The following is a 15,822-nucleotide window of genomic DNA, read 5'->3' as shown; positions in this document are numbered from 1 at the left end:
GGAACCGGACAATATTTTATGTCCAAGCTGCATTGGGTAGCACTGCATACAGATTCAATTCTCTGGCAAGTTTGTCTACTTTCTTTACAAACAGAACTCAGCAAGTGGATTGTTTTTTGTTTCCCCTCTATTTCTTTTTGTGGGTATGATAATGTACCAAGATCGGAATTATTTTACAATTAGAAGCCTGGAATAGACTTGTAACTGGCATTTAGATAAAACAATGCAACAAGAAAAATCTATTGATGCTCTTAAATTACAGACACTAAAATTTAAAAATCTGGGTTGGTGTGAAGTTAATTCCATGTTTTTTTGCTGAATGATTACATACTAGTACAGAATAGGTTTGAGATTGGGTAATATTTGTTTATATAGTGACAGAAATGTTGGAACATAATTTTTGTGCTGTAGTTTGCATCTTCATAATCTCTTTGTGCACAAAGTATTAAGTTATCTGAAAATCCTAGATGCTATATACTTGGGTTTTTTTCTTCCAAACTTATGTATGTCCCTTTGGTGCAGACATTTGGCGTGAATTTAATGCATATATTCATAATGAATTGTGTTCATTTCTCATGAAGCTTTATTTTTTCTTTTTTTTTTTTTTGGTAGTAATTCATGGATATAATAACTTGATTTTTTTCAGAAAACAGTTACATAGGCCTTTTTGTGGGCTGTCTCGTTAGGGGGCAGTAGTGCTCTTTGACTGGCTTTTTGAATGCTTTTTTGCGATGATGATCTGAATCAATTCTGAAGTTGGTCGTTGTGGGAAGTGTTAAGTGTTTACATTTCCAAGCTGTATATAACAATAGAAGTTTGTCTTGCTCATCTACAAAACTAAAGCCTATTAATAAAAAAACCCCAACATACTGAGCAAGGTAAATGAAATTGGCCATTATTTCCACTTCTGCTAACTAAAAGTAATTGTACCAATACATTAATATTTACTACAACTCACTCTGCTTAGAGATCATTTAAACAGTTCTTTGTCAGAAGCTGCCATTTAAAATTAGTATTTAAATTAACTCTCCAGGAGAGGGTATTATTTATGCTTTGTGAAATAAAGAGTCAGAGCATCTGCTATATGCTGTATAAATGTCTATAGAGTATATTTTGTCAGCTTCAGATGAAATGCAGAGTCCCAGAGGTACACTTGATTTGGATCTAACAAATATTTTGCACATGACATGAAAAGTTTTTCACCGTGGGCGTGATTAAGTACAGAAATGAGTTACCTGGAGAGGTTGCAGAGTTGCCAGCCTTGGAGATAATCAGGAGTCAACAGGCTAAGTGTCTGAGCATCCTGACTGAAGCATGGAGTTAGCCCTGCTGTGAGCAGGGTGGGTGGATCAGGTGGGCTGCCAAACCCTGTCTTCCAGCCCAAGTTGTCCTGTCATCTAGGCTGCATTGCGGCTCGGTTACTGATGCTCTTTTGTATAAGGAGAAGAAAAAAGGAGCTTTCAATTAAAAATCCAATTAACAGTGGTTTCTTGCAATGATTCATAATTTGAAATGTTTAATTGCATTTCTAAATCTGAGGGAAGTGGAATTTCTATGAAATAGGCACACAAAAGCTGGTATAATAGGAAACATCTTTTTGAACTGCAAGATTCTTTTGCTTCCATTCTGACATTTTAATGAGCTAAGGTGACATTTAGTACTGATTTTAAGATATCAGCTGGGTATAAGGGTTTTCTTTAGTAATATAATTTGGTTTCAGATTTTGTGGGCTGTTGAGTTGCAATGCAACAATCTGAGAATTTTTTAGACTTATTTTTATGGCTTTAAGGTGAAAGAACCAGTAGAGGGAGCACAAATTAACAATCCTGATAATCAGTGCTGCTAATTATGATTTTGATTTGCAAACAAAGACTGATCCGAAGAAGTGCTGTGTTTATTTAATATGTGTTTCTGTCAGTAATTTATTTAACAATTATCCACACAGGCACAGTTGCACATTCTTTCCCACTGTTAATAGCAGTAAATCCTTAGGCCATCTAGTCTAACCATACCAGCCATACGAAAAAAAAAAATGTAGTAAAGATCGTAGAAAAGGTCTGAGGGCTTCAGAAATGTCACATCATTGGTGCCAAGTATCTCTGCAGAGGAATGTGAGAAGTAGGAGTGTGTTCTTAACTAGTTTCTGCTATGCCTTTTCAGTAGGAAGATCCAGTAAGGCACTTTACTATATATATTTATATTTATTATTATGTATTTTTGCACATGATCTGTAGTTAACATTTATGCTTGAAAATCATTGGGGTAAATAAACCATTCATACCCACTGTTGTCTCTTGACAGTTATCCATTTTATTTCTGTAAATCCATTCCACAGATTTCATTAGATTCAGTTACCTAATTACAGGTTGTCCTGTGGAAGGCTTTGCTCTTTTCTTGGAAGGTTTTGCTCTTTTCATGGTTTTCCTTCTCTTTGTTTCATGTATGATTTTATTCTCAACCATTCTCAACTTCCTGGGGGAGCGGTGTTTTTCAGTGTGAATGCTGTATGTAGATTCCTTGTGAGAATTCAGTACTTCATTTATTTTGTTCCTTCTTTATACATATACTTGAAAAAATTTATTACAGGATTTTGTCTGCCAATGCAAGACAAGTAACTAATAAATGTGCTGGTTTGTTAAACCTGCTAATGTAATACTTTTGACAAAAGACAGTTAATATTAAAATGTTACTATACTAATGTAGTTTAATTTCCTTTTAATTAATTTCCCCTAGCTTCTAGATGTTTTAAAAGGGGCGTGTAACACTGGAAATATTTTATACTCTTTTTTTTTTTTTTTTTTTTTTCCTGTAACCACTTGTTCAAAGTCAAAATAGGGTCTGACTGCATTTTAAACTGAGAGCATAATACATATTCATCATTCTACAGAGCCAATAAAAGTCTGGAAATCTTAAATGATTATTTTTTACTTGTTAAAATAACACAACATGGTTTTCTTTTTTTCCCCTTCCGGTTTTTACAGGCTTTCTATTAATTTCTGAACTGTGAACAAATCTATACCTTAGACATTTTGCTCTGTTTACTTTGGTGTATGCCATTCTGCTTTCTAAGTTTGCCACTGTGAATACTTTCCCCTTTTTTAACAGCAAAGCAGAGTAGATGAGAAACAGAGCTTTTCTTCTAGTGAAGCTAGATCAATCACTCAATTCACACTGTAGATTCTGTACAGCCTGTATGGCATGTAGGCAGGACCCACACTTGGATGGATATTTAAGGAAACAGAGTGGTGCTTCCCCTTCACCCTCATTTTAGCCCTTTGTTTCCCTCTGAAAAGAAGTTGTGTTTGTGGAGTGGTGTAACAGTGAGAGCTGGTGGATGCTAGTGATATGTTCCCGCTCCAGAGAGGTAGGAGGGGGCAGAGCTGAGCATCCATGCCATGATGTGCCCCTTTATTTGCCTTCTCAGTCCTTAGCTTTGGGGGTGATGCATTTATAGGTGCCTTTTTTGGTTCAGAATAGAGGAGTAATTTGTATCTGTGGGGCCTCAAAAAAAGACGACAATTAAAAGACATGACACTGGAAGGACTGTGATGAGGTGCAAAGACTAAGCAATTGTAAATTCTCACATTCATAGGCTACTCTCAACCACTTTCTGTTCTGATGGGGATATCACTTTTGCTTCTCAGAACACAGACTTGCGTGCACACCCTTAAACTGATTTTGGTCTTCTCATCAAGCAGATTTGTAAGTCTCTAGCAATTGCTAGAAGTAAGTAGGACAGGCCTTAGATGAATGCAAAAATGTTTAAGGATGAGATCGAGACAGAAGTTTTTTTCATTCCTATTTAGAGGAGGTAATGGGATGCCTGGATAGCCTCAGATGGCATAGTCCTGGTTCAAGGTCTTTCTGGACTTCTGTATACAAGCAAGGTAGCTGGTTTTGGCAAGGTACATCATGAAACTAATTTTGTTTGAAAAACTAAAATCTAGTAAATAGCTGATGATAAGAAAGCAGAAACTTCCCTAAGAGGAGGTTTCAGAATATTGAGAAAAGTCCTCACATTTGTAGGAGATGTAGTAAGAATGACAGTATAATCTTGAGTGTGTGGAACAGCTCAGAAAAATGAGCCTGAAATTTACAATTTGCTTCCAGGCTGTCACATTGCTACAGAAAGCTGTCAGAAATTCCATTGCTCAACCATGAGAGCCAGAAATTACAGACTTGAAATACAGAGCAATTCTTGCATTAGACTATTTTTTGATCTTTCATACCCATTATCTCTGATTAAATCCATTTAATTAGAGGAAAAAATAAAGCTGTAGTCCAGAATTTTCAAGGTGCTGAGTGCGCTTTTGTTTTCTTACCAGTAGAAATGTAGTAGAAATGGATGGCACAGTAACCCATGATCTGTGAGTTGTGAGTAGTTTGATATTTTACTTAGAAACCATTTACTAGACGGTGTGACTCCAGGAGTATGCACTTACCTCTGGCAATTGTACTGCAGAGTGTGGTTAATTATTTGGCTTCGTTTGTGATCTTACATGATTTGATTACCCAGCTTACAGTAAGAATCTCTTTACAGCAGTAGTCTTATGTTTCACCTGGCTGTACACACAATTTATGAGTACAGTCTATAGTGCATGAACTTACAAAACCTGTAACTGGCTACAGCCTCTGCACATGCTTTGTTCCCACTAAAAGAGTCTTACGACTTTGTTCATGTGTCTTTGTGTCATGGAGTTAAAGAAGAAAACAGTCCCAGTTGAGTGTGTACAGCCTTGGACAACCTCTGGCTACAGTTAGTACTGAAACTCTTGTTTTATACAAGAGTAAACTGAATTGTCCACCATGTGTAACTTCACCATTGTCAAACCAAATAAGCAGCAGAAAAGTAGCTGAAATACTTAACTTTGAAGTTTAAACTCGGTGAGCCATTTCATTACCAGACAGATTTAAACTTGAGTTTAACTTGAGGGTATTTGAAAAACACAAAGATCTCGTGAGGTTTTTCTCATTCAATGTAGTTGTGCATGCCATCTTTTTCTTACAAAATTTGTTTTCTGTTTGCCTCAAACTGGTTTTGTATGCTTGGTCCTTTAGCTTTTTCAGACAAGGAAAAAGTATACATGGGGTTCATTGCAAATTCTCAGGCGTCTTTATACTTCCTTGCCTGCTATTCTCGGAAACTGTACAGTGTTTTAGCAAATGAACTGTTGTCTTCATTTGTGTGTAGCAATGGAAAATAATGGTGTTTTTTCAGTACCTTTTGCAGTACTTCCTGGCTATACTGATCCCTTTGCTTTTACTTAGGCAGTGAGTTCTGTGGACCCTTCACAAATGTATTAAAAATTGGCGTCTCTCCCATGTCTTTTTTTTCCTGGTTCTGAGATAGATAAGGTAGTGTAAGAAAAGGGTGACATTAGGGAGAGGTGAACATAGTTGAATTTTCTCTAACAGCAAGGCTGTCTTGCTAACATAGCTCTTTTGCATGTGACATCTGTTACAACAAAGTTGACTGCTGCCTTTGAGAATTGGAGGCAAGGACGGAGGAAGACAATGCGTAACAGAAAGAAGGACAACAAAGCTGGTGGAGGGTCTGAAACACAAGTCTGATGAGAAGCAGCTGAGCGAACTGGGGCTGTTTAGTTTAGAGAGGAGGAGACTGAGGGGGGGACCTTATCACTTTCTACAGCTGCCTAACAGGAGGCTGTGGGCAGGTGGGGGTTGGTCTCTTCTCCAAAGTAACAAGCGACAGGAGAAGAGCAAACAGCTTTCAAGTTGTGCCAGGGGAGGTTTAGATTGGAGATTAGGAAAACTTTCTTCACTGAAAGTGTGGTGAAGCATTGGAACAGGCTGCCCAGGGAGGTGGTGGAATCACCATCCCTGGAGGTGTTTAAAAATGGTGTAAATGCAGTGCTTAGGGACATGGTTTAGTGATGGACTTGGCAGTCCTGGGTTAACAGTTGGACCTGATGATCTTAAAGGTCTTCTCCAATGTATGCGATCCAGTGATCTCCAAGTCAGCAGCTTTTGAACATGGATGTTTAAAACCAGGTAATTAATCTGTGTATAGATGCATTAAAATTAATATTTCTCCTGAATGTTAGAAGGTATCATTCAGAGCATCATAAGTTCTTTAGATGTAAGTATAGCAAGTGAGTAGCATTTTAGGGCATTTAAATCAGGAAGAAGTGGTTGTCTTTTGCACCATTGTACCATTAGTACAAGCAGAGAAGAGGTGGAATATGTTCTTTATAGAAATAGAAGGTACCTTTTTATATATGAAAGCCTTGTTTTTGGGGAAGTTGTGCAGAGCTACCTAGAAATATGTGTCTGTACATTTTCTGAGAACCACTGGAAGTGCTTCTCAGGTTTCCATCTTCAGATTCTCAGTTCTTCCATCTGTAGAGTGGTGAACTTGTTACTGCTCAGCAGTTGCAGCTTGGAGAGACTTGTGTGTGGGAAGTTTTGTTACCTAATAATCCCTTATTTTTCCTTTCAGGGGTTCTAAACAAGAAAAGTTATGAGAGATGTGGAATTTAAAAAAAGGAATTTCTATGTGTTTTTTTTCAGTAGCGTTATGCTTCAAAATACTTAACATCTTTGAGCCAACAGTGTTTTATTTTACTGTAGCAGGTTCCTGTGTAAGGGCTACCTTCAGAACTTGTTGGAAGAGATAGGATTGTCTTCGACAGTCATGATTACTGCCTGTTTTTAATTTATACTGACACTTACAGAAGCAGTTGCCTTGCTCCTTGTTACTGTGGTGGTAGCTTGGGAGCAGTCTGCACTTTGCTGTTCACTTTTTGGGTTGGAATAGAAGACATACACCTGCCTTAATGCATTGTCTTCTGGTAGTGCATACTGTGTTGGAAGCACTCTGAAAATGAGGATTTGTTTAGTCAGAAGCATAATATAAAAAAGAGCAAGTTAAAAGCAAGATCTAAATACATACAGAATGTTTTAATGGAAGTTGTGAACTTGCCTATAAATGCTGCTAACCTTTAGAGCTGCACCATAGAAATGCATTTTTTGGAGAGACTCCAGAAAGGGGTAGGTCAGTGACTTAGCTTGGGGTATCCAGAAAGAACAGTGTGGAGTGTTCAAAGAAAGCTTTAAGTGTTACACAGCTTATTTGTAAAAAAAATAAACAGACCAAAAAAGATGATTAAATAGCAGACTTGTAAAAGAGAGAATGATGTCCACAGCTGCCTAGACTGACTGCAGCACTCCACCTTTTCTCTACATGATTTCCTGTTTTTTTTTTCAGGCTTACTGGTAGGTAGTTGGTTAAACTTTCTTTTCTCAGCACTGCATTTTACTTCTGCAGCTGTGGCAAGGTGGGCAGAAAATCGAGGAAACTTTCTGCTTTCTACTCCTGTGTTAAACAGTGCTGTTTACTGAAATACTGCTTAGCAAGCTCTGTGATGGGCATGGATAGAAACTCTTGTGTTGTAAGCAGAAGAAACAAAATTCTGTGAAGGAACAGGAAAAACAATGCAATACAAATGCCAATAAAATGGGTTCTTAGTGTCTACCCTAAGCAGTTATTTAGCGATTTCTATAACTTTTTATTCCATTTTCTTCATAGAGTAAATAATGATACTAACTGTTGAGCTGCTGAGAAACACTGGAAGGAGTTTTTATCTCATTTTCCTCAATATTTCATCTGCCTTTTATTAGTGCATAAAAAAGCATACCTGCACAAACTTCTTTAACTTCTTTTTTAAGATGTACTTGATTATTTTGTGTATTTTTCACCTTTGAAAGTTAGGTTTGATTAGATTATATTGCTGTTTAAATTATATGAAAAATATTCTAAGAAGAAAGGAGATGAGTAGGAATGTATAATGGACATGGAGTAGTCAGTCAGCCAGTGTCTTATTTATTTTGGTTCTCTCTGCAGCTTCTGAAAAGATGAGCTGCAGGCTGACATATTTTAACTTGAGTCACTCAGATCTTGCTCTTCTCCTGTGAGATGTCTTTGTTATCTTCATAAAAAGTCTTGTCGACTAGAGGTCCACTGTAGCTAATTTCCGATTCGTAAAATATAGTATTTTCAATCCATTTTGCTTAATTATTGCGGTAGGGCAGTTTTTTTGTAGGCAAATTTGATAAGAGCGTTATCTAAATGAACATTTTTAGAAGTACCGTAATATTTGGGGTGTTTTTTTTTCTTGCTGAGTGTCACGTTGTCTGAATAACTTTTGCTGTGTTAATATCTTAATGTGTATGAAATAGGTCATTTAAATCAGTCACTAGGTTTTTTTTAAAATCCCTACAGTATCAAATCACTTGCCTGATCTTCAGTTGCAGTTGACCTAGTTATTCCACTTCTTATGTTGGTAAGGTTTTTTCTTTTGCTTATTTATGCTGAATATTAATTGTTTTTTCTTGAAAATGTAGTTATGTTTTGTGACATACATAAGGCCAGCTTCAACATCAAATCCAGTAAAGGCATGGACATATCTAAGGCAGTGTCTGACACTAAAATTATGTATACTATCTGGTCTGTACAGGCTGGAATTGATATTTAAAATTATAGAACTCCATTGCATATTTGTAAGCATATCATTGCAAGCCTGAGTATAATTACAGGCTTTTAAAATCTGTTTGACTGCCCATAGATGCTGGAAGGTGTCTGTCTTAATTGAAGAGCTGAGGATAACTTAAACTTAACAAGTATGTTTTTTTCCCTTTTAAGTTTCTGAAGTGCAAAAAGGAAGTTGGACAAAATGGCTTAAAAATCTGACAGATAATTTACAATATTTAAGTAACTTCTAAAATTTTAGAGAATATTTAGCAAATTAACTTTCATTGTTCCTTAACTATCTCACATGCCAAATATCCATCCAGTTCTTAAAAAAAAAAAATTTCCAACTTGTTTTGTCCTTTCCAACTCCTTTACCAGAGGATGTACTCTGGAACAGTCACACAAAAGCTGCATTTGAGTAGCGAGTATGTTTGCATGGAGGAACATCCACATCAGCTTGTGGGTCAACAGCCTGCTGCTGGAGTGAGGATCTCCACGTGAGCCATCTCCTGCTGCTGAAACATACACTGACCTGTTAGAGAGGTTAACAGCGAGGTCCCGGTCCTGGGAGGGAACGAGACAGGGAGCTGTCTGGGAACAGCTGCCTGCTTTGCCTTTAGCATCTTGACTGCAGCAGTCATAACTCCCATCTTCTGCAATGGAAGGGATAGAGTTACTGGTTGAGTGAGGGTAGAGGATTCTAGTCGAAGTATCTGCACAGGACTTGGGAGACTTGGTCATATCCCTTACGTTTATGCAATAAGGCAGTTTCCTTTCTTCCAGAAGAAGCAGTGCTGAGAGTCTGAGGGCAGAGGGATGGTTTTGATGAATTTACAGGGGCTTTAACTATACGGTGCCATGAATACTTGTCAGCATTAAGTTGAACAGTTGTGAGATTCTGCTTCAAAATACGAGCACTTGGCAGTATTTTCATTTCAGACTTTCTCTGTAATCCTTTGAAGAGCAGGGCTAGCCACAGAAACCAAAAATGAACTGTTTGAAGCATTTGAACAGTGTCTCTTTTATAATACTAAAAAGTGAGGACATCATGTGTGAAACTGTTTAATTTGGCTTAGGAAATTACAAATTCTATTACACTGTTTTTACCGTGCAGCCCAAAGGAGAGAAGCCGATCTGTGTCAGAGCATTTGCATCTTGCCAGGGTCAAGTCCCACATTACTATAGGACCACTTTGGGGCTGTGCATCCTGCACCCAGTCCTCCCTCTTCATTGTCTTTATACACAACCTGTCATGTATCTCATTGAACTGACACACATGCATACCTTTTCTTCCTAACCACGTCAACACATCAGAAGAGGCTGTTCGGGGGTGAAAGGGTGGCAAGAAGCAGCTGCCAGACCAATTCGCATTGCTTGTGCTTTTGTCTTATGTACCTTCAGAAAACATTGTGGTGAGGAGAACCGTATCCAGTTACCCTGTTGGTTCCTGCCTTGCCAGCGGCTCTGTAGTAGACTATTACAAACTAATTAGGTATTTTATGTGACAAGCATCTCACCAGGTCTGCTCAGAGTAGTTCAGAAGGAGCCCACGCTGCTTCATTTGCATTCAGTTTACATTTGTGATCATCATTATTGTGATTCTCCCCCATGCTCTGCTTTTCCTTTGTCAGATCTTTAATGCATTGTTTCATGAGTTTTGGTACAAAATGGTACTGTCAAGGAAAAGTAATCCTCTTGGTGATTATATGAGTTTCCAACCAAGCTGCTTTGTAGGTTAATAGAATGTTTTTGAATTTAAAAGCAATTGGATTGTTCTGTATTTTCTGTCCGCTTCACAGAATCACTAGGCATACTTTCCTGTTACTTTTGCTAATTTTTTTGTCGATGTACAAACTAATGAAATTGCCAGATCTGGCTTCCTGGAGAAGGTATGTATATTCTTGAAAGAGTACAAAGTGAGTGTCTCCTGTGTTGCTAACATCTGTCCTGCTTGAGGCAATAAATACACAGTACATGCTATCAAACAGTATCAGCGCTGTGCATTTGACATTGAACAGCTGTCTGTAACAATGCGTTCCCTTTCCAGTACTGCTTCAGGTAGAAGAGGGTAGGTCATCACCTCAATTATATGCAAGGGCGGCAATTTTCACTCATCTTGTTTCCTGTTGTTTACAAATTACAGGAGTCTGGTGTCTGGAACTGTGTGGCATCTAAACTCATGGCACTTGGCTTTGTATGAATATTTAGCAACTTTAAAAGCTCTATGACAAGCGACCTTTTCCACTGGTTAAAATACATGAAATGCAACCTCTTTCACAGGAAATCCACAACCCACAGCGTGGCCTACAGCCCTTGAACAAATCTTGTTTGGTATGATTGTATAAAATCACTACTAATGAAGTTACAAATATGTGTTTCTAGGAATGCACACTCACTGGCAAGGCAGTAGTAGGAAAAGATTTCAAGGGGGAAAGGAAAATACTATTTTTTTTCCATGTCAAGACAGATCCTGTTACTGAGGATACATTTTGAAGCCTTGTAGTAATGAAAGGGCAATACAAAACCAAAAATAGAGCCAAAGCTAATGAAAATGCTTGTCTGGCTTGAAATTTATATGTAAGGAGAAGCTGCTGCTTTTTCTGACCCCTTGAGCAACATTTATGTACTCTCATTTAGATAGTCAGAGTAACTAAGTGGTCCAGGCAGCCCATGAGATGGAACCAAACCGGTGGGGCAAATGGAAGTGAAAATTGCACTGTGGTGCTTTCTTGGTGAGTTTATAGCTGTTGCAGTGTAAGGGGATGACAATTTCTGCTGTGCATGTAATCAAAATATTACAAGAATTGCTTTGTAAGTGGTGTTTGTAAATGCTTCCTTGGTCAACAGCATCAGGATTAGGCACTGAGTTTTTCAGTCATGCCTGATTCGAGGCTTTTTGGATTACTTCTGGTGCATAGAAGCATGCAGCAGAGTTTTAAGGAGGGCTAAAAATGCTAGGTCACTTCTCTGTCCCGTTTTCCAGCATCAACAGAAACAAGGAGCTTATACTTGGGAATGTCATGGTACAAGATTGGGAGTTTGACAGCAAAACGAATTGGCAAGGGCCGGATCTGTAGGCAGCTCTGCTCAGTGTACGTTTCTTTAAGTACTTCAGCACTGAAGGGTGCACTTGGCTTCTTTATGAGATGGAGAAATTTGTTATCCGCTGTGTCAGCATAGGAGAGTTACTGGCCTAGGCTCTCTGGAGAAGCACTGGCAGTGGACCTTAGGGGGCTGCACACTGGTTGCTTAGAAGTGCCATCATACTTAGTGGTCCTGGAGGGTTTTGCAGTCTAGAACTGAGTATAGGGCTGATTAACTGCACAGAAGAGTTCAGATTCATGTTGTCTTTCCTCTTCTCCTCATTTGAATCCTAAGTAAAGGAATTTCAAAGTCTAACTATACACACTTGAAAACAAATACATATCTTTGCTCAAGAACAAGTGCATAAACATTACAAATACTGACTGCGAGTACCTGAAGTCATTAGTGGAAAGGAAGTGTGTTTTATTAGAAGGTCTTGAGAGTACTCGGGAAGAGAATGTTCATTTGAAGATGCAATTTAGAGGTAGGAAGAAAGATGTCTGTAGATCCAGGACAGTCCTTGAGACAGCAGAGAAGCAGAATTCCTGGGCTGTTTTTTCTTGTTGCCATTTCTAGATCGCTTTGCCTTTTCATATTCCCGTTCCTTCTTCCTTGCCATCATCCCATCTTCATAGGAACAAGCACATTATACTCCTATCAAAGAAATGCAACAGATTCCAAAATACCTTTGAAATTCCTCAAACAGCATTGTTGCCATCGAAGTGAGATGGAATTCCTGGTGTTGATGCTGTGTCTAAGGAGTTCTAATACACACTTTCAAGTGCTGCCACCATATTGGTATCTTGTTTTCTTCATTGTTGCTTCTGTTGCTTTTCTTTTTGAACAACAAGTTGATTGAATAATACCTCATTATAATTCTGTATTAGGTTGGTTTCCTGTTTTATTCAGGCCTTAAAGCCCTTTGTGTGCTGTGCTGTAGGGTATTGTCTGCTCCTAAAGGGACAGCATGGAATGATATAAATGCAAGAAAGATGTTTAGGTAGTGTTCAGACAGTTTTAGAGTTCCTGAATGGCAGTGTATTCTGTCTGTTGTGGCTGACATTTAACAAGTTCTTGAGTGAGCATTTTAGTTTCCTCTTTCTAAATGTGTATCATGTTGAGTGAAAATTAAAGTCTTTCTAATGAGGAACAAAATGGTTTGTAGATAATACAGATGAGATAAAGAATAGCCTTTTTTTAGTACTGAAATTGGAATTATTTGATTTCTTTCCAAATGCAGATATATTGAGACACATACAGGAGAAATGTTTAACGCTAAACCTTTTCAGGAGAACTGCTTGTTGCAGCAGCAAGGAGCTTCTCTTTTGGAGTGAATTGTTTTGCCAAGGGTACTGTAGCCAGGCAGACTCAGGTAAGCTGGCACAGTGTGGTCTGAGAACAGTATAACAAAGAGCAGAAGTGCATAGAATTATAGAATCATTCAGGTTGGAAAAAAACCCTAAAGATCATAGAGTCCAATGGAGGCAGTAAAGGCAATTAACAGCAATAGAGCAGCAAGGAAGTGTTGGTCATTGAGAGTTAACTGAAGCTGACGTGAACCTACAGAGATTTTTTGGGGTAAGGATGAGGATGTTTAACATACATGGAAGAAACGCACTGTGAGAAGCATTATGCCACATGATGCAGTGCTTTGTTCTCAACCTGGTATCTGAAAAGTCATTCTGAAAAGCTCTTGAAAATTCAAGTGTAGCATAATTTGAATTTAATTTTTTAGTGGTGCTTTAAAATCCACATTACCATTTCAAATAGCAATTGTATGCTTCTGTGGCCTCGAGGGAGTCACAAAGAGCTTGGAGCCACCTTTGACTTCTAAGACTGAGGCCTGCGATGCCTGCCTAGGACAGAGTACACTTGTGTTTACTGCTTTTTGAGGGGAAGACCTTGACTGCGATCAAGGGGTAAACCACAGACCAACAGCAGATCTTTCAAAGATGTGTGGAAATAGTAAGGCAGAGGAAGGATATAACAACAACAACAAAACCCTCAAAAAAGGCGTCTAGTATATCTGTTCTTTGTGGATAGACAGAAGCATTGTTCTAAACCCTTTCTTCCCTTCTTTGCAATGAAATAGTTTGTTTTCAAAACATTCAAATCCAATATAACCCAGCTTTGAATTTGTTGAAGTAACTTGAATATTTTTGTTAATGTGAGTATTTATAAAGATGCTCAAAACTTGCAAATTTGACAGACTTCTGGCTTTTTATAATGATGTGGCTTCAGACAATGGAAAAAAATCAGCATTCTGTTTTTCCCAGTGTTTTCTGAAGCACTTCAGTAATGTGCTTTCAGCGTTAGCTTTTTTTTTTTTTTTAAACTAAAGAAAGAAATAAGAATTGTGGACCAAACATGCGTCAGCCTATAAAACTGTAAAAAGAGCTTTGCAGCTCGAAACCAAAGTACTATTACTTTAGTATGTGTCTTTATATAAAAATAAGCATTTCCCATTTTCAGAGTTACGTGGAATTGGCATCTGTTTAATTCTTTCACAGAAGTTACAGGGTAGGGAGAGTGTGAATCTTAGGAAAACTGTAGGTTATTATTGCCACTGGAAGCAATATCCAGTAATGTGCTGATTTACCAGCAGGTGCAAAATTGATCTGCCATTGTACATGTACAAAATATGTTAATATCTTCATATTACCTCACAGCTTCCGAAAAGAAAATTATTCTTTCACTTTGTGGTAATACATTTATAATATTTTTAAAAAGTAATGATCAAGTTACATCGTGTCACCGTTTCCTTATCATTTGCACCTAATTCGTATGTGTCCATTAAAATACTCTTTCCAGTGGCGTTTTTTTGGGGTATGTGTGTGGGGTTTTTATTTGGTTAAAGAATACTCTTTACTGAGTGTAAAAATGTTCGGAATATGTTGAGAAGAAACCCTTTGGGCTAGAAAAGTGTCTTTTTAAATTTGTCCCACAAAATCCCTTTCAAGTTTAAATGACAAGTTCAATTGATTTAAACTGTGTAAAAGTTACCATTTCATTTTTGCTGATTGTTTCTCATAGAAGTCCTGGATTTTTTTCCCAAACACTAATTGATTATAAGCATTCAGATTTAAGGTCAGGTCATTAAATGCCAAGCAGATAATACTCTTGGTCACTGCGGAGAGCAAGCAGTCCAGATGCTGAAATAATGCACTTGGGAGAGAGTGCTTGGCTGGGCCTTCTTCTAGTCTTGAATCTAGTACAGGGAATCAGCTGTGTACTCTCCACTTTCTGAAGGTTAATAATCTGCCCCTAGGCAGATGAATGCTTCATATAAAACAGGAAAAAAATTTCCAGAGAGTAGAACACAAAGCATGCTCCTGTACTAGCAGAAGGGTGGGTGAGGTGACCAAAAGGATTTTTCCAATGATTTTTGGATTGTAATTAAAATCCCTATTCAAACTTGTAAATAAATAAATAAAAGTTTATATATATATATATATATATATATATATATAGTGAGGGTCTGCAGATGTGTGAGTGACAATGAAATCTGTTTGCTTAAATTCCATGACTTTTGTCTGTGGGCTGCATAGCTCCTGGAAACCAGTCCGCAAAGGGGCAGGAAATCCTTGACTGAGAAGGAAAAAGTTACCTTTGAAACACGCATCACAGGGAATAGCACAGTGTGGGACTGAGTTTCCTTGGTTGCTCTTGTTAGAGTGTTGGAGATGTTTTCATTCTGAAATTACTGATGCAGACTCTAAACCTGAAAGTTGCTTAACCAAAGTGGGTTTTTTTTTGCATGTGATTAGATGCCTATGTCAACAGTTGTCAAGTGTACTTCAAGGCAAGCATAAAAGCAGTGGAACAAACTGTGATTGCAGAGATGAACCTTGGAAATAAAAGCAAAACAAAATGCTTTCCTCCTGCTGGCTGTTGAGAAGTATATTGATTCTCCATCTAAAGCCATCGAAACCCCAAGTGTGTGTTTTCTTCTTTAGTAGGTGGAAGAAAGGCTGGCAAATGCAGTTCACCACCGTCTTAGTTGTGCCAATATGTTTGTAAAGCTACACTGCAAAATGGATCCCTGAAACTAATTAGAAAATGAAACAAAACCGATGGCCTAGAGGTTTCTAGAAATTATGAGTGCTTAAGTTTCCAGTGGGCCCTACAAAAAAATTGCACTGACAGAAGGAAAGAGGCAGTGGTTTGCAGGTGGTTATGAGTTGTCAGCATGAGGAGGGGTGTGACTTAGCAAAGAAAATTAAATTGGAAACTGTGCCCTGTTTTTA

The 15,822-nt window shown here is 38.0% G+C and overlaps 1 protein-coding gene across 2 annotated transcripts in view; it reads left to right on the top strand.

Moving 5' to 3' along the window:
• Positions 1 to 15,822, top strand: part of COMMD10 (COMM domain containing 10) — a 118,967-nt gene that overhangs the window by 28,026 nt on the left and 75,119 nt on the right. The window lies entirely within an intron of this gene.

The sequence above is a fragment of the Falco punctatus genome (assembly GCF_963210335.1).
Source record: "Falco punctatus genome assembly, chromosome: Z".
In the NCBI taxonomy this organism is placed as follows: Eukaryota; Metazoa; Chordata; class Aves; order Falconiformes; family Falconidae; genus Falco; species Falco punctatus.
Note: the sequence above shows the minus strand (reverse complement) of the source record. Positions and strands in the feature narration are given on the sequence as shown.